Raw genomic sequence first — 18,736 nt, 5'->3', positions numbered from 1 at the left:
CTTCCTTGTGAAGTTTACTCCTCATGCAGCCTCCCTATGAAACACTTCCTTGTCGTGGGTTTAATGCAACAGGGCCAAGGAATTGTGATCTGAAACCACAGGCCCAAACAAATACTACATCTTTTAAATTGTTCATCTCAGGCACGTTGTCATGGGAACAGGAAGCTGACTAACAGCTTTGCTAAGAGTTCCTTCCAGAAGGTAGGAATGCAGAAAGGCTAGATAGGGAAAATGAGGAAGAGCAATAGAGGGAAATGATCCCATGCCACTATTTCTAGGAGTTTTCTTACTAGGGAATTACTGAAACCAAATTTTATGAGTTAAATAAGGTAATGCAGGATTTTCTTTCAAGCAAAATTCCTAGAAAGAGTTGTGAGAAATATTTTGGACGTAAATCAGCAGGACATGGAGCTCTATGTGAGCAGGAGAGGTGAAGGGGATAAGAAATGGAGAATGCATAAAGATGTCTAGTAGGTATTCACATGTGTGAATCCTAAGAAAGACTAGAATATACATTTGATTTGGAGGAAAATTCATAAAACAAGCATTGATTGCATTTCTATGTTTTTTTTTTTTTTTTAACATTTATTTGTTTACTTGGAGGAGGCAGGGCACAGTCATGTGTGGAGGCAGAGGACAGCTTGCCAGAGTCAAGTCTTCCCTTCCATCATGTGGACCCCAGCCATAGAAGTCAGGATCAAACTCGGGTCATCAGGCTTGGTGACAAGTGTCTTTCTCCATGGAGTCATTTCAGCAGTCCTACTCTTTTTCATGTTTTACATAAAATTATACCCATCCGCCAAAGAGATTTAGTCAAAATCAGCGGTAAAGTGCCTGCTTAACACATTCTAGGCCCTGGGTTTAATTCCAAGCACAAGAAGGCAAAAATCACATTTATCTCTATGTAAAGGTATTTCCTGAGTATATTGCATTTTTTATAATGATTTCGCATAGCTACTGTACCTTTATTCCATACAACCAAGATCTAAGGAAAACAAAGGAGTGGTGGGACCTCAGAATTCAGATACAGCTTCAAGCAGAGTTTGTATTTTCTGCAGAAAGTAGCTCTCAAGTCCAAGATTGACGCTATATTTATCACTTAGCTATTTTCTGCTGCCCACGGTAAGAATGGATTTGATGATGATTACTAAAGCTAGATTTTTATTAGATGAAGAGGAAAATGAGCTAAAAGCCTGAAGAAGAAAAGGAAATACAAAACGTGAAGGTAGATGAGAAATTCATACATTATGGGTTTGGGAACAAGCCTTCTCTTGTTCAGTAATTAACAGCACAGAGGGGATCCCAGAGTAAAACATCCCAAAGTGACATTCACACTTACCACTGATATTGCCAGGACTTTAAAACCACAGATGACAAATTTGATGTGGTGACACATGCCTGAAATCCCAGCCTTGGGGAGATGGAGGTGGGAAATCATGGGTTCAAGGCCAAAATGGGCTGCTTGGTGAGACCCTGACTGTTATAGTTAGGTTAAATTGTCAATTTGACACAACCTAGAATCACTTGTGGAGACAGTATCTGCTGCAGATGATTGATTGATAAATAAAACTCTGATTGGCCAGTAGCCAGGCAGGAAGGATAGGGTAGGTGGGAAAAGGGGGAGGAGAATTCTGGGAAGTGGAAGGCTGAGGCAGAGAGACGCTGCCAGCCGCCACCATGACAAGCGAGATGTAAGGTACCAGTAAGCCATGAGCCACTTGGCAACTTATAGATTAATAGAAATGGGTTAATTTAAGATACAAGAACTAGATAACAAGAAGCCTGAGCCGTTAGGCCAAACAGTTTAAATAATATAAGCGTCTGTGTGTTTATTTTATCTGTGCTATGGGACTGCAGGGGCTTGGCGTGACCCCGAGAGAAACTCTCCAGCTACAAGTATCAGTGAGCGATTGCCTTTGATTGCCTTAATTAATGTGGAAGATATAGCCTGAAGTAGGCAGCACAAGTTCCTGGATGGGGATCCTGGATGCTAGAACAGTACAGGAAGCTACCTGAGTATTAAGCAGTTAATTCATTTCTCTCTGCTCTTGACTGTGGATGTAATGTAACTCGCGGTCTAACTTCCTGCCACCTGGATTTTCCTGAAATAATGGACTGTAACCTAGAAACATAAGCCAAATAAAGCTTTTATCCCCTAAGCTGTTTTTGTCATAATATTTTATCACGGTGACAGAAATGAAACCAGGACATCAACTCATAAAAAGGAAGAAAAAATATTATAAGGCAAAGCTGTTTTCTCTCACCGAGCATATTTTCCAGAATGGAGTCAGACAAAGCAAACAAGGACATGAAACAAAGGTCAGTGAAAGACATGGATCGGCAGCCACAGGAAATAAATTAAACCAACCAGTTCCAATAGACCTCCTCCAGCCCACACAAGCAATGTTTCAATGCCAAGGGACATTTACTCTGGCATTGCTTACCAGTATTTACCATGCATATTTATGGTTTGTGGTCATATTTATGTCTGTTTCCAGAATTAAGAAATAGAGGTGAATGGATGTCCACTTCCTTCCTCTGCCCAAGCAGGCCTGGAGTCAAGGGACAATATCTGGTTTGACAGACAGGCTTGTGCCCATGATGATAAACCCTGTAACCATTAGTCCTGTTTACTTATGAACGGTATTCAGGCTATGATGAGCCTCTTCCTTGTGGCCCGTGTGAACCTATGATGAACTTGCGTGGAGTGAGAAACAAAGAAGGGCATCAGCCACACACATCCTGTTGGAAGTTCACAGGCGCCTGGAGGCAGTGAGTCGGGGGTGGTCAGATTCGAGAATCCAGATTATGGTCTCTTGGCTCCTTGAACTTCAGTCTTAAAAACATGACAGTGACAGGTCTTCAGGCAGGAGTCACTGCATTCATTTGCTGCTGACATTTTGTGTAAGACAAAGACCCACTTCATCCAAATATGAGCTCCCTCAATCATCTACCCTTTGCTAAAGCGATGGACACAGGGCCCCTGAGTACTGACGGGCCCAGGACATGCAACACTCATGAGTTTTGTGTTAATTCACTTGTCACCAGGCACAAGGACAGGTTAAGAAAACCAAAAGTAATGCTTATTTTTAAAACAACTGTTCTGTTAAGGTTACCCCAAGTCCAACGTGGTCTTCACTGCTCACAGCTAAAGGGAATTCTGCCCACTGAATTCTAGACAATATAGAGAACTAGAAACTATCAGTGTGTGAATTATGAAGGACATGTATCAGAAGAAGAAAAAAGTGGACTCAAGGAAAATGAGGAAGACCTTTAGAAGCTCACAGAAGGAGAGAGCAGAGAGCTGAAAAGGACTGACGGACAGAAAAGCGGTGAAGAGAAGGAAACCAAGCCAAGCCTTGCTCCAGCTTCTGAGTAGGGGGAGGGGAAGAAAAAACGTTGTCAAAAAGGCAATCCAGCCACTCTGATGAGAAGATATTGGCAATCCTTACCATAGGACAAGCCTCAAGTCCAGATGTGGCTCTGGTTGACACAGTGATTTTTCTGGTGGAACAAGTCAGCACTGCAGGCCAGTTCACCAGAGAGAGGACTGTGGCTCTTGTGACACAGTGACTTTTCTGGTGGAATGATGGGTCAGCACTGCAGGTGAGTTCACCACAGAGCTGTAGCTCATTTCCATCTTTGTATTGTTGTTACACTAGTTTGTTTTACTTTTATACTTTGAAAATTTCATAAATGTATACAGTTCATCTTAATCATAGCTGGCCCATACTTCCTCCTTCTAGCCTATCTCCCTTTCTAGCTCATAATTTCAAAAAGAAAAATAAGAGGATTTCAATATAATTGCATCATTTCCACCTTCCCTTTCTCCTCCCTCCAAACTCTCCCATGTACCCCCAGCTTTCTTTCAAGTCCATGGTCTCTTTTTTCATTAATTGTTGTTATATACATATATGCATATACAAAGCTACTGAGTCCATATGCACATGGCTGTGGGGTTATACACTGGCTCATGGACATCCTGCCAGGGGCAACACCTCAAAAAAAAAGTGTTGCTTCTTCCCATTGCAATCATCAACCACCAATAGCTACTCAGCTAGGGGGTGAGGCCTTGGGAATACATCCCATCTCCACTCTGGAATATCTCGTCAGTTTATCTTATGCAGGTCTTGGGAAGTTAACCAGAGCTGCTGTGAGTTTATGTGTAATAGACAAGCCATGTCTGAAGGACAGCATTTCACAGCTCTCTTTCCCCAGAAAGAGCCCACCCTGGGGTCTGATAACAGTGAACAGAAGCAACCACAATTCAGGGATGTATTCAATCTGCCACACCCTCAGGATGAGAAAAATCTTTGGGAGACAGTCGTGGAGTGAGAGAAGGCCAAACGCCTGTTCAAAAACTGAAAGAAGCTGGAGGCTTGGCCCAAGAACTGAAGCATACAGAGAAAGGAAGATCAACCTCAGTGCCTGAGAGCAGAGTTCGTTAACTGAGAATAACTCTGGAGTTTGAAAGCCTGGAGTCCAAGGTCAGCAGGTAGATCAAACTCCACAGTCATGTATGTTCCATGAAGTTCACTGCTGTATAATTAAAGAACTCTAAAATTCCAACCAATTACTTGACATGCAGGCCACATCCCCTATCCCCAGCAGGGTGATTGTGATTAATGCTTAGTAAGTTAGAAAGGTTCACTTACAGAAATTACAGCGACATGGTGACTTCTTCTTCTTTTTTTTAGACAGGGTTTCTTTGTGTAGCTTTGTGCCTTTCCTGGAACTCGCTTTGGAGACCAGGCTGGCCTCGAACTCACAGAGATTTGCCTGCCTCTGCCTCCTGAGGGCTGGGATTAAAGGTGTGTGCCACCACCGCCCGGCGTCATGGTGACTTCTAATACTCCCAACACACTTTAGAGACACTCACTGGCTAACACATTAGCCACCCAGGTAATACCTGGAAGATCCAGAGGACTGAGAGAAACTACCCAGCTTACAGACTACAGAGGAAATGTCTTCAGCAGTAGCTTGAGATACACAGAGAAGGAAAAAAAGTAAAATCATCTCTGATGGGTATTGGACATGTGTCTAATTCAGGCTATGCAGAAGCATAAATCTTCAGGAAGATAGGAATGCATGAGTCCATGGTACCCCCTCTCTGCACATATCTGACAGGCTTTAGTTTTCTAGGACCCAGCACGAGGCCACTTCAACACTTCTTTTCCTGTGTGTGCCCCTTATGTTCCTCCTTTTTACACATCTTATAGTAGTATTTTTTTTATCTTTAAAGTTGATTCTCTAATAATTTCATACTTTATCATATTTTATTTTTATTCTTCATGCTTTTATAATTTTGCTGTATAACTTTTCATTATTGGACAACCTTTTTTATAAATTTTTCTTTTTTGGCCTTTCAGGTTTCCTCATTTTCTCCCTATGGCATGTTTAGTAATATTTTAAGTTTATTTTTCTTTTAAACATTATTTTATGCTTTGATTTTTACAATAATCATTTTCTTACATTCATCCAATTTTGGTAATTTTTTCATTATAATAAAAATCTTTTTTCAGTCTTTCTTTTTTTAGTCTTACTTTTTCCCTAATGTCTTGCTTTTTCCTTCTTCCCCATTATACAGTTCTTCTCCATGTCTCTTGTTAGTTTTCATTTTATTCATTTCAACCATTTTCTTTGTATTTTTAGCCCCTCCATATATTTTTTCCTTCATTTACTCAACATTTGTTTAACTCTTCATTAGTTGACATTTCTGATTTATGGTAATTAATGGTATATCAGTGGGTCTTGATTTTTTTAAAGTATATTTCTATATATTACATGCATTTGGTATTATTATCACAAAAGTCTGTTTTTTTTCCTTGAGTGATTTACCAAAGTTGAACTCTCATGAGTGGGCTACTCACTAAGAAACTTCCCAAATAAAACTAGAAGAGATACCTAACTCAAAAGCTGTGCAAACTCTAATATAGAAACAAGAAACATTCAAGGCAAAGCAACATGGCTGCTTTAAGAGATGGCATCTCAACTACTGATTTCAAAGACGATAGAAATGGCCAAATGCCACATGAGGATCTTCAAAGTTTGTTGCCACAAATGATCAATGACTTAAAGCAGGAAACAAACAAACAGACAAATGAAGTAAGGAACTCAATCCAGGATCTAGAGAGGAATTGGGCAACATGGAGGAGAAAGTCAGTAAAAATGGAAAGGAAGGTTAGTATACAGGGTCAAAGGTCAGCTAAGTGGTAGAGAAATTCAGCCAAGAAACCTAAATTAATTAATTCTTCTCTCATACAATGCACCCCAATTACAGCCCTTCTCTCCTTCCCCTCTTCAGACCCCCCTCCCCTCTCTCCCGGATCCACTGCTCCTCTGGGGAACCTAAATTTTAAAAAGCATAGAAGGACATGTTGGAAATGAGGAACCCAAAATAAATCAAATAAAAACCACAGAAGAAAGGATCTTCAATTGACATGATCCAGCAGAAGAAAGACTATCAGTGATGGGAGGCAAAACCGACAGAATACTGCATTTGAATATCAACAGGGAAAAAGAAGTGAGTATGGTCCCAATACCTAAGAACTCTGGGATGTAGTCCAAAGATCACAATTGAATTTGAAGGTTAGATGAATGAATTGAGATAAATACTACAAGATACAAAATTTAACCAATAAAACTATGGGAGGAAAAAAATGCAAGTCTAAGAAATAAATGATCACTGAAATACAATAGATATTTAGAATTACAAACAGACATGACCAGAGAAGAACTTATTTAAAATATATTATAGTCAAGATGTAAAAAACACAAAGTCACAACAGAAAGAATAACTCATTTACCAAGGGAGAAACACCAGAATAGCATCAGATATATCACCAGATGCCCCCCCACCCCAATTCAGAACTGCATATAATGATATATTTTAAGTTCTGAATGTAAAGAATTGCAAACCAAGACTGCTATATCCAGCAAAGCTATCTGTTAAAATTAGTGGAGAAATAGGGCATTTTTGAGACAAGCACTAAGGTAGTTTATGACTACCAAACCACTATTGCTGAGGGGAGTTAAAGAGTTTCTCAGAAAGCTAAACATAGGTTACCTCATGTTCCAGCTATACTGCCCATTTACACAGGGGAACATTCTGTAGCTCTTTTTTATTTTATTTTATTTTATTATTTATTTATTTTTTTTATTTTTGAGACAGGGTTTCTCTGTGTAGCTTTGCGCCTTTTTCCTGGAATTCACTTGGTAGCCCAGGCTGGCCTCGAACTCACAGAGATCCGCCTGGCTCTGCCTCCCAAGTGCTGGGATTACAGGTGTTTGCCACCACCACCTGGCCATTCTGTAGCTCTTAAGAAAAATAAAATTATGAAATTCACATGTAAATGTATGGAGCTGGAAATTATCATTCTGAGTGAGATAACCAAGACTCAGGAAGGCCAATATCACAATTCTCTTATTTGTGGATATTAGATTTGAGTTTTTAGATATGTATGTCTAGTTTGAAACACATAGAGGTCAGGGGCCACAGAGATGGGAGGTTTTCAATGGAGGGAAGATTGTATACAGTGATATAAGGAGAAAAAGTGAATAATGGAACAGGAAGGGTTAAAAGGAGGGACTATTGAACTGGGAGGCATAACTAACTCCAAAGAACTTCTGAAAAACATCATGGGAAAAATTACTACTGTAGCAATTAACTAAAATATAAACACACACACACACACACACACACACACACACACACACACGGAACTTAAATAGAGTTACTTTATAATGTAACAATAGTGCCTTTAATATATACCACAGGTTAACAGATTAAAAAGTCCAATGTCAAGCTTAAATTAACTTTATTTCAATTGTTAGCCAGTGAGGTCCTCTAGACTCCCAAATAGTACAGGCAATGGGCATTTGCTCTTGGTTACCATTGAGAACTCGATGGTAAGACCCTATTGCTGAAGACACCATCTACTTAAGTCATAGATGATGGAGAAATCAAGGTGGTGCTAACCTGGAAGACTCATTCCTCTTGACTAGTTCTGAGTGCTGGAAGGTGCCATGCATGCTACCAGAAGAGAAAAGTAATCATTACTCTTACCCAGGTATGAGCCCTGTGAGCTACAATGAAGATCTGCCTGGCAAAATATGTCCATTGGTGCAGTAGTGGGAAGACTGCCTTAGTAGTGGCTCTTGTTAGTCATCTCAATAAAAACTCACTGGTTGATCATTTGTGCAATCTTTGTCTGCCATGGCTCCTTTTCTAGGATGAGTAGATACATGTGTGCCTTGTCTTCCCAAGAAAAATCTGTTACATGATATATGCTAACATCTTTATAGGCTAATGGTGGTCTTAGCACACATAATGGAGGCTCTCTGTCTGTTTTGATGTCCCTCAAAATTTTGCTAGCCAAGCTACTAGAAATTCTGCTAACAAATTTGACTATGATGGAGGGATTAATTGCAGGAACTAGAAATTCTATATATTTAAGTTTAAATTATGAACAGTTAAAGTGACTTTAATATTTTATTTTAAATTTCTTCTCCTCCTGCTCTTCCTCTTGCTTCTCCTCCTCCTCTTGGCTCTTCCTCCTTTGTTGTACTCTTAATCATTGTCATTTTCTTCACAATATTATCATAGTTAATAATATCAGTTAACTAAATTATAAAATTAGAAGTGTTAACTCTATTCCATGTTTTAAATCCTCTCCCATCTTGGTAGTCATTTAACCAATTATCTAAAATTTCTTTCATGGTATGTGTGAGAAACATTTTTTTCCATCAAAGATAGCTAGCTCAATAAGGGTCCTTCTTCTTCCACTTTGCAACAACTAGCCAGTTTGTGAATGAGCTCCCCCAAGCAGGATGAGGACAAAGTCATCACCTTCATCAGGAATAAAATTGAGTCCATTTTGGCTGCACATGCTTGCTAGCCTGGTTTGGGTTCTGTGGATCCTGTTTTTTCAAAAAGAGATTGCCTTGTTAAGTCACTTTCTCTTTGGTCAGTGTGTTTGGTGACACCAAGAATGCTCATTTCCAACATATTTCCCTGGAATCGTGGCCTTTCTCTCCTTGACACAGCCTCTAAACCATGACTTTGGTTTATCAAGTGTTTCAGAGATACTCTACAGTTGCCACTCCTACTCTTCAAATTTGTTTTCCACAATGTGGAACCATTTACTCTTCAAAACCACAAATCTACAGGATGTAACTATCTTATCTCCACTTCTATCTCCGACTTCAAGTACTTCATAATAATTTTTTTATAAGATTCATAGAATTGACTCTGTCCTGCCACATCCAACTTTGCATCAAATAAGGTATTTGGGTGGCATATAGATGCTGCTCAACTTATGGCAGTTTGACTTAATACATTTTGACTTTATTAAAGTGCCATAGGATCTTCTTCCCTAATGCTATGATGAATCAGTGAGTGCACCTCCTGCCATGGGATCAGTGAGAGAAACAAGCAATCTAGTACAAAGTATCCTACTGCTATATTTTGGTATCTGTAGATTAGGTATAATATATGTATTTTTGACTTTTTGACTTACAATATATTAAAGCTGTGAAGGGAACACGATCCTATAAGTAGAGGAGCATTTGTACACACATTGGTCTGTTTATCTATCTATTGATCTATCATCTATCTGTACATCAGGCTAACAACTATGTGTGTATAACTCAGCACTTAAGAGAGTGTATTGTAATTGTTGGTACATGTATTCCTCCTCTTCATCTTAGAGAGAAGATTTTGCTCACTTCACCTTTGTCCTGAGAACTTGTAAGTATCTGAATTCAGAACTAATGATGGATTTGTGTGGCAGAGGAAATTTCAATACAGCATAGTCCTTAGACTGTGCCATAGTTACTGTTGACTGCTTTTATCTAGGATTACAGTGAGAGTGAACAACAAAAAAAATGCAGAAAGATATAAAAATGTTCAGTTTGTTGAGGAAGGAGGATAAGTGAGTTTAAAGTTACTTACAAGGAGAGTCCAGAGAAAGCAGCTGTAATTATTAAAGAGATTAGTGCAATTAAGAAGAAGCCCTGAACTTCATACTGGGATGATAGGAAAGATACTTTAGGAGTAATATGTCAACCATTTAAGGTTCCAACTTGTGGGACAAATTCATTAGGAATTTGAGAGTGCCACAACTGAAGGAATTCTCAGCTAGAAATCAACCTCCGGGGAACTGTTTTATCAGATTCATCTTCCCAGATACACAGAGGCCATGGAACTATGGTAGGAGGGGGATATCAGGCTGCCTGCAGAACTCTGCAGCAACATATGGTACTGGTTTTCCAGGAATGCAAAATGCAAGAGTAAAAGGGTCATGGATGCCCTTGTACTAAGGTTTCAGAAAGTCACTGAGGCCAGGCATTGGTAGCAGGTTCTGGTTTTCTGAAAGGAGACCCCCCAAAGGCCATTGGATAAAGCTGTAAAGGTGAAGCCTAGGGTTTGGTGCTTGCCCTTCTGGGTTTCAGCCTTCCTTTGGCATCATCTCCCAGATGCATTCCTGTTTCTCTCTTTGGGTATGGGAGTTTTTAGTCTAGCCATAGTGCATTAGGTTTATATATCTTGTTATTTTTGCTTCATGGGAGCTTAGAGTTAAGAGATGTTCTTGAATCTCAGAAGAAACTTTGGGTACCAGTATTGGGACTAATAACACTTTGGGGTGGTTGCGGTTAGAGATTGGCTAAATGCATTTACGCTTTGAGATGGTTGTCAGCCTATGGGAATCAGGAGCTGAAGTTCTTGGCTTAAAAGTATCATGTTTAGGCTTCTCCAAAGCCCCCTTCAGCTTTCCCTGCTAGCCTATCTCTATTCCTTTGTGACTCCTTGCTGACCTCCAGAACCATTTCCTGCCAGGGAACCAAAGTCCCCAAACATGGCTAGGATCCAGATTAGGGCAGCAGTAACAAAATAATGGATCATGCACCCAACAAAGGAGAGATGAGATATCTACAACAAGAATTACCTCAAACATCCTAAGTCTAGTTGTCTAGACCCCAGCATCTCCTCTAGAATCCAGAAACTTTATTGTAATAGGCCACGAGAAAAGCAATTTATCAAAAGCACAAGACAAGGACTTCAAAACAGCAATTATGAACATGTTCATAATTAATATGAATGAATGCCTTAGTGAAGACTGAAAACACAAGCTGTTGAATAAAAGAATAAAAATAACTCAAGTCATTAAAATATAATTTAACAAAGAAATAGAATCTCAAAAGAAAAGCCAAACCGAAATAAAACTTGAAATGAAAAAACTCAGGAAGACAAAGAAAAAGCTCATATCCTTAGGAGCGGTTTAAAAGATACAAAAGAGAGAATTTCAGGTCTTGAAGACAATGTATAAAAAAATGGATAACTCTGTCAAAGAAAATGTTAAATCTAAAAAAGTCCAGGCTCAAACCATCCAGGAAATCTGGGACATTATGAAAAGATCAAACCTATGAATAATAGGTAGACAGTAAGGAAAAGAAATCCAGGTCAAAGGCACAGAAAAAAATATATTTTACAAAATAATAGAATAAAAGTTTTCTAATCTAAAGAAATATATACCTATAAGGGGAGAAGAGGCATACAGAAAACCAAGAGGACCAGACAAGAAACTCCCCATGACACAAAACACTAATTTTTTTTTTAGTACAGAACAAAGAAAGCATACTAAAAATTTCAAGGAAAAAGACCATGTCCCATATAAAGGCAGACTCATTAGAATAACACCTGACTTTTCAACAAAGACTATGAAAGCCAGAAGGGCCTGAATGGATGCTCTACAAGCTATAGACACTACATACTCTAGTCTAGATCACTCTACCTATCAAATCTATGAATCACAATCATCAGAGAAAGAAAAACATTTCACAATAAATATAAATTATAAGCCAATTCTGTCCACCAATCCAGCTCTAGGAGGAAAACTTTAGTATGAAGAGAAGGCTAACTATACCCAACAAAAGAGGAGGAGTAAATAATCCCAGAAAAGTTAATAAAAAGATGGTGAAAAACATACCATAAGAACAAAATACCAGGAATTAGTAAACACTGCCCAATAATAACTCTCAATATTAATTGTCTCAATTAAATCAATGAAAAGACACAGACTTAGAGTTTGGATTAGAAAACAGGATCCATCTTTCTATTGCATCCAAGAAACGTACATCACCATGAATCACAGACATCACCTTAGGATAAAAGGATGGAAAAAGGTACTCGAAGCAAATGAAACCAAGAAACAATTAGACATACCCATTTTAACACTGGAAAAACTAGGAATCAAACCAAAACTGGTCAAAGAGATAAAGAACACTACATACTTATTAAAGAAACATCCACCAAGATGACATTGCAATTCTAAACATTTATGTGTCAAACACAAAGGCACTCAATTTGTGAAGGAAACACTACTACAGGTAAAGTCATATGAATGAGTCTAACACAGTGATGACTTCAATGTCCAACTCTCATCAATAGGGAGGCCATTCTGACAAAAACTGAATAGAGAAGTTGTTAAGTTAAAGAACGTCATAAATCAAATCGATCTAACAGTCATCTATAGAACATTCCACCCAAACACAATAGAATAATAGAATATACTTTCTTCTCAGCAGCCCATAGGACTTTCTCTAAAATTGATCACATAATAGGATGCAAAGTAAGTCTCAATGGATACAGGAAAATTGAAATAATTCCCTGTGTCTAACCTGAGCACCATGGTTTAAAGTTGGGTAACAACAATAGAAACAGTAGAAAGTATACAAACTCATGGAAGCGGGACAAAACGAGTGAAAACTGAGTTAAGACAGAAACCAAGAAGGGAATTTTAAAAGCTTTTTAGAATTGAATGAAAATAAAAACACAACATATCCAAACCTATATGAGACACAAGGCTGTTTTAAGAGGCAAGTTCATAGTACTAAGAGCCTACATTAAGGAGAGATTTCATATTAATAACAAACACTTGAAAGGCATAGAAAAAAAAGAAGAAACAATACCCCCAAAGAATAGGTCAGAAGAAATAATCAAATTCAGGGCTGAAATCAATGACACACAAACAAACAAACAAACAAAAAATCAATGAAATGAAGAACTGGCTTTTTGAGAAAATTGACAAGACTTACAAACCTTTATTTAAATTATCTAAAAGACAGAAAAAGATTATCCAAATCTACAAAAGTAGAGATGAAAATAGAAACACTATAACAGACACCATGGGAAGTCACAGAATCATAAGGACATACTTTTAAAATTTGTATTTCACCAAACCTAAAGAAATGGATAAATTCATATATATAAAACAAATCAAAGTTTAAACAAGATTAAATAAAAAATTTAAACAGACATGTAACCCCTAATGAAATAGAAGCTGTAATTAAAAAAAGAAAAGCCCAGGGTCAAATGACTCCATGTAGAATTCTACAGCCCTTCAAAGAACTAATGCTAACATTCTTCAAATTATTCCACAAAATATAAACTGAAGGGCTGGAGAGATGGCTCAGCAGTTAAGAGCACTGGCTGTCCATCCAGAGGTCCTGAGTTCAATTCCCAGCAACCACATGGTGGCTCACAACCATCTGTAATGAGATCTGGTGCCCTCTTCTGTGTACATAATAAATAAACAAACAAACAAATAAATAAATAGATAAACTGAAGAAACATTTCCAAATTCTTTTTATGAAGCCACTATTACTTGATATCAAAACCACACAAAGACTCATAAAAGAAAATTATAGACTACGCTTCCTTATGAACATAGGTGTAAAAATTTTCAATAGAATACTTGCAAACAGAGAGCAGTAGAGTCGAACCTGGATGAAAGTGGCACACTGCTGATGAGCTTAGCAAGTGGCTGATGCTGAGGTCTCATGGTAGGTGGGTTCAGTGTGGCCTGAGTGGATGACCACTTGGAGATGCATGGGGTTAGGGTTAGACAAATACAGCTTATGAAGATCCATCTGTGGTGCTGAACTGTCATATGACAGCCAGCCCCTAGCAGGAAGATTCTTACCTCTGAAGAAGATACTGGGTGAAATATGATAGATAAGTTGCTGAAGAAAATTAGTTTCATCCCAGTAAGATCTCAAATTATCTAAAAAGTCTAAGGGTTAAAATGGGCTTGTTGGTAGATCTGACAAATACGTCAAGGTTCTATGACAGAATGCCATAGAAAGAGAAGGAATAACATACATCAAACTTCAGTGTAGAGAACACGGAAGGAATGAATGAGACATTCATCCACCTGTGTGAGCAGTTTAATGAAAGAAGACCACTCCTGTATAGGTTCCCCTGTACATGTCCTTTCAACCACACAAATTTCACCACATGTACCTTTTTGGTGGAGAAAATGGATTTGAGTTTTGAAGCAGCAGTTATTATTTTTGCCCAAGCCAGACCACCGGGCATGTCTAGGGTGATTCACTGAAGGAACTTTCTCATCACTGTGGTGACATAGAGGAGGTACCACCACCTCTATTGACACACTGGCACCTTGAAGATGATGAAGCAGATGAGGATGAAACTTCAAATGGGAGTCAGAACCTGGGTCAAGTGCTTCCTTTGGCAAAAGGAGAAGAAATGGTCAAAACCTGGTGCTCTTTTCTTGGAAGACAGCTGTTAAAGGTGACGCTCAAGTTATAACTCAATGGAAGTTAGGAGAGGGTCAGAAGAGTTGTCATGAGTTCTGTGTAAGGGAAGAGTCTGAGCTCCCTGGAGCACAGCCTGTTTCCATGGACAAGCAAAATGTTAGGCCTAGAGTAGAAGCCATGTAAAGTGAGCTGGAATGCAGATGGTACTCATTACATGATGTTGATTGATGGCTCAAATGAATTATTTATGGTTGGCAGAGATAACTTAGTGTGTCATGTTTCAAATATGGAATTTCCATCATTTTGAAAAGATCTGTGTATGCATTACTCAAACACCCCTTTGGATGGGGAAATGATCATCAACAGAGTAAATAGACAGGGTGTTCAAAGATATTTGATATATGACATAATTGAATCCAATGCACAATCAGTTGGAGATTGTTGATTTAATATTCATCTGCAGTGTATTTTATACAAAATCGTAAATTTTTAACAAGAAAAAAATGAAGACAGGGCCCACGGTCAAAGAACAGGAACCATTTAGTACCAGAAATGAACCAGTTTTTGACACCAATATCTCAAGAAAGTTCCTGGAAGGAGATTTTGCTGAAGAAGTCACCTGTGAAATGGATGGTTTTCAGCCTATCAGAAAACAAGCCTGGCCAATCTGGTACGGTTTTAGAATAGAAACCTCCCAGCCTGAACTTTGCAGATTTCTCTTTAAGAGGACGGGATGAGAAGGGTTGCTTCCTTGGAGTGTTAGCCTTCTCTGTTGGCAGTTATGAAAGACCCTTAGTGCCAGCCAAGGTGACTAAAGAACTAAAACAGTGTGACCACCAAGGAACAGAATGCAGATTTGAGAACAGCAGCTAGGTCTTTATGAGACAGAGGACAGAAAAAACCTTTTCTGAGTACCTACAACACAGCCGTGTCTGTGTCTGCAATAGCATCTCAAACCCTGTCACCAAGAAGATGCTGTTTAAATACATTGACAGAACAGCCACAGTGGCCCAAGAACAGAAGCAATGGCAAAAAAGCTTGGGCTGTGACGTAGAGCTCACGCCATGCCCCCACACCTGTCAGTGTAGGCTCAAGAGGAGAGATGAGTGAAAAGAACGCAGTGGTCTCAGTCTTGCAGCTAGGGTAACTAAATAAGTAAGTGTAGCTTGATGCTACACTTACATGTTGGATTTTTTTTTTTTAAAAGGGAAGATATGTAGCCAGTCTGTATATATTTGATACATTTGGTTTCTCAATATTACAGTTCATTATGGACCTAAATATTTTACTTATATCTGATAAATTCAGCTTTACCTTGTGTAATCTGAAGACTGAAACATCCAAAGGTGTAAATGAGACTGAAGTCAGGGATGAAGAGGCTTTATTTATATGTGAATGAATACTTTACATTTGACTTATACCCTGAAATCTGGAACTGTCAGCACAAAAAACATCGAGCTTCTTCGATGTTAGATTCTAAGTTTTCCTTTTTAAAAATCCTAGGCAGTATCATTACAAGTTCTTTCTGTCTGAATTTTCTATGCTACAAGCAATGACAAGGACAAGTACTATACTGTATTAAACAGTTGGGTTTGGCTATTCCACTTGAAGAAGTTTTCTTTTAAATTTTTTTGAGGTGGCAGTTAAAAGTTAAACAGTAATATCCCATCTTTTTGTGAATTGCATCCTCTCTTTAGGAACTATTCTGGGTGTTTTACCTATTTCTGTTGTTTGAATCACAGTGTCAGATGTCCCAGGTTCTCATCCTGGCAATGGTTTTGAGTTACTTCATGGCACTTAGAGATGGAGCCCAAGGTCCTTTATGTGCTGCTCTCCTGGGAACTCTGCTTCCTTCAAATTCCAGGGCTTTACCCCAGTGGGACCATTACATACCACTCACTGATATCTCTGGGAGTGATATCAAACACAAATGGTGTTAGTTTCTCCCCACAAAGCTCAAAGGCCATGGCAGCTGATTGCTTAGGTTAGAAAGTAATGTCAACTAAACAAGGTATTGTCACTGGGAAATGCCATTCCATCGCTGGACAGATGCAGAGGCATTGCAGAGAATGAACATGGAGGAAATGAAGACATTGTTCCCAGAGCCACAGCTGCACCTGTGTGTGGGGATGCTTTCTCAGTAATGTGCCTGCATTTCAGTTTTTACTGTAGGCAGAAGGCTTAAAGGGCAGCTAATGGTTCCCCGCCATTGTTAAGAAACTTCTGAGTAGCTTGGGGAGGAACTCAGAATTTGTTATTAGCAGCTTCATGTATTTGTTTTTAGAGACTCAGGTTTTAAGTGAATGTAATGAAAACAAAGTTTCATGATCCAAGTTATGTAAACATTTATGTATAAGGAAATGCAACAGTGTTTCTACAGTTCACAGTGAAAACCCAAAGGAGTTCCCTAGCTGACGGAGTAGCTGGCAGAATTTCTATCTGACATAGCATAGATTAACCAAAAATGTATTTATACACACTGGAATTTTAATGTTTACAGTTTTCTCCTGCAGTGCTTTTTTATAGGGAACACTAGGGCTGTACTTGGGCTTCTCTCTCTGTTGTCCCTAAGTTATATAGTATGTAGCATATTTATTCAAAATACCATTGTGATTTTTTTCCCTTAGAGTGCTTTTGTACATTTGGACACTAAAGGGATTTAAACCCCTAGCTGCTATAATGACTACTGAGGGGAAATCGTCACGATTCCTCCCATCTTTTACAAGGAGAACACAAAACAATGCCTCTGTGACTCCAGGGTAGGCTGGTGCCTGCCTCCCCAGGGTCAGCAACTTTTCATGCCATAGGCAGTTTGCCTCTGAGCTCATGTGAAGGCAGAGCCCTTTTGCAGATACAAAAGCAAGCTTTGTCAATGATCTCTAATAAAGATGGCATGGTAATTACAACCTTTAAGTGAGTCATGTGAAAGGAGCATCATGTAGGACATACTTTTTTCCAGTTTATCCTTTCCTTTCAATTATGGTGATTTTATAATCATTGGTCTTTAAGCATATCCCATGTGGTCTCCAAACACACAATCTCCCAACATGTCATAAGGGTCACTCCGGTTGTTGGAGTGAGAGGCAGGACTTCAAAATAATCCAGAAAATCTTTCCTTCACAGCTCAGTTGACAACAGGTGTTTTCTTAAACCAGAATTTCTTGGACAATAATAAGACTTTTCCTTTATGAGTTATCACATATAAAAGCTTCTTTTTTTGTTTGAAAAAGTATGAATGAATACTGCCTGGATGGCTACATTTGCTTTCCATAAAATGCTCAGAAATGCCAGAACATTCCATCTCTACTATGTATATCAATGTGTTTTGTAATAAAACTACTCATGTAAAAAAATTTGCAAATATATTCAAGAACACATCAAAAAGATTAACTGCCATGATCAAGTTGGCTTCATCTTGCAGACTCAGGAATGGTTCAACATATGAAAATCAACAAATGTAGTCCATAATTAAAGGAAAAAAAAAAACCACGATCATCTCTCTAGATGCAGAAAAGGCCTTTGAAAAGGACATAACAGCTTCTCATAATAAAAGTCTTGAGGAAACTAGGTATATAAAGGGCATACCTCAACATAATAAAGGCAATTTATAGCAAGCATACAGAAATCATAATCTTAAATGGAGATAAACACAAATCAGGAGGAACAAGACAAGGATATCTACTCTCTCCATATCTATTCAATATACTACTTGAAATCACAGAGCAATAAGACAACTGTAGGAGATCAAGGGGACACAAATAGGGAGAGAAGAATTCTAAGTATCCTTATTTGCAGATGAAATTATTTTATATGTAAATGACCCTACAGACTACACCAGGAAACTTCTACAGCTGATAGAACACTTTCAACAAAGTAGGAGTACACAAAATTAATGTATAGAAAGTACTAGTCTTCTTATACACAAATGACAAGCATCCTGAGAAAGAAGTCTGGATAACAGCAAAATAACTCTAACCAGTCAATGTAAAGACTTGTATAATAAAGACTTTAAGGCACTGAAGAAGACATCAGAAGATGGAAAGACCTCCCACAGAATAAGAAGAAAAAAACCAGCTTCAACTTCATATGGAAACACAACTCAGAATAGCTATAATAATCCTGAATAATAAAAGAACTACTGGAAATATCACCATCCCAGATTTCAAGTTGTACTACA

The 18,736-nt window shown here is 38.5% G+C and overlaps 1 protein-coding gene and 1 pseudogene across 6 annotated transcripts in view; one reads left to right on the top strand and one right to left on the bottom strand.

Annotated features, from left to right (window-relative positions):
- The window catches only part of Hecw1 (HECT, C2 and WW domain containing E3 ubiquitin protein ligase 1), a 272,667-nt gene that overhangs the window by 22,970 nt on the left and 230,961 nt on the right, over nucleotides 1-18,736 (bottom strand). The window lies entirely within an intron of this gene.
- On the top strand, nucleotides 13,964-15,669 carry LOC118583824 (annotated as a pseudogene).

This window comes from Onychomys torridus, chromosome 5 (genome assembly GCF_903995425.1).
Source record: "Onychomys torridus chromosome 5, mOncTor1.1, whole genome shotgun sequence".
Taxonomy (NCBI): Eukaryota; Metazoa; Chordata; class Mammalia; order Rodentia; family Cricetidae; genus Onychomys; species Onychomys torridus.
Note: the sequence above shows the minus strand (reverse complement) of the source record. Positions and strands in the feature narration are given on the sequence as shown.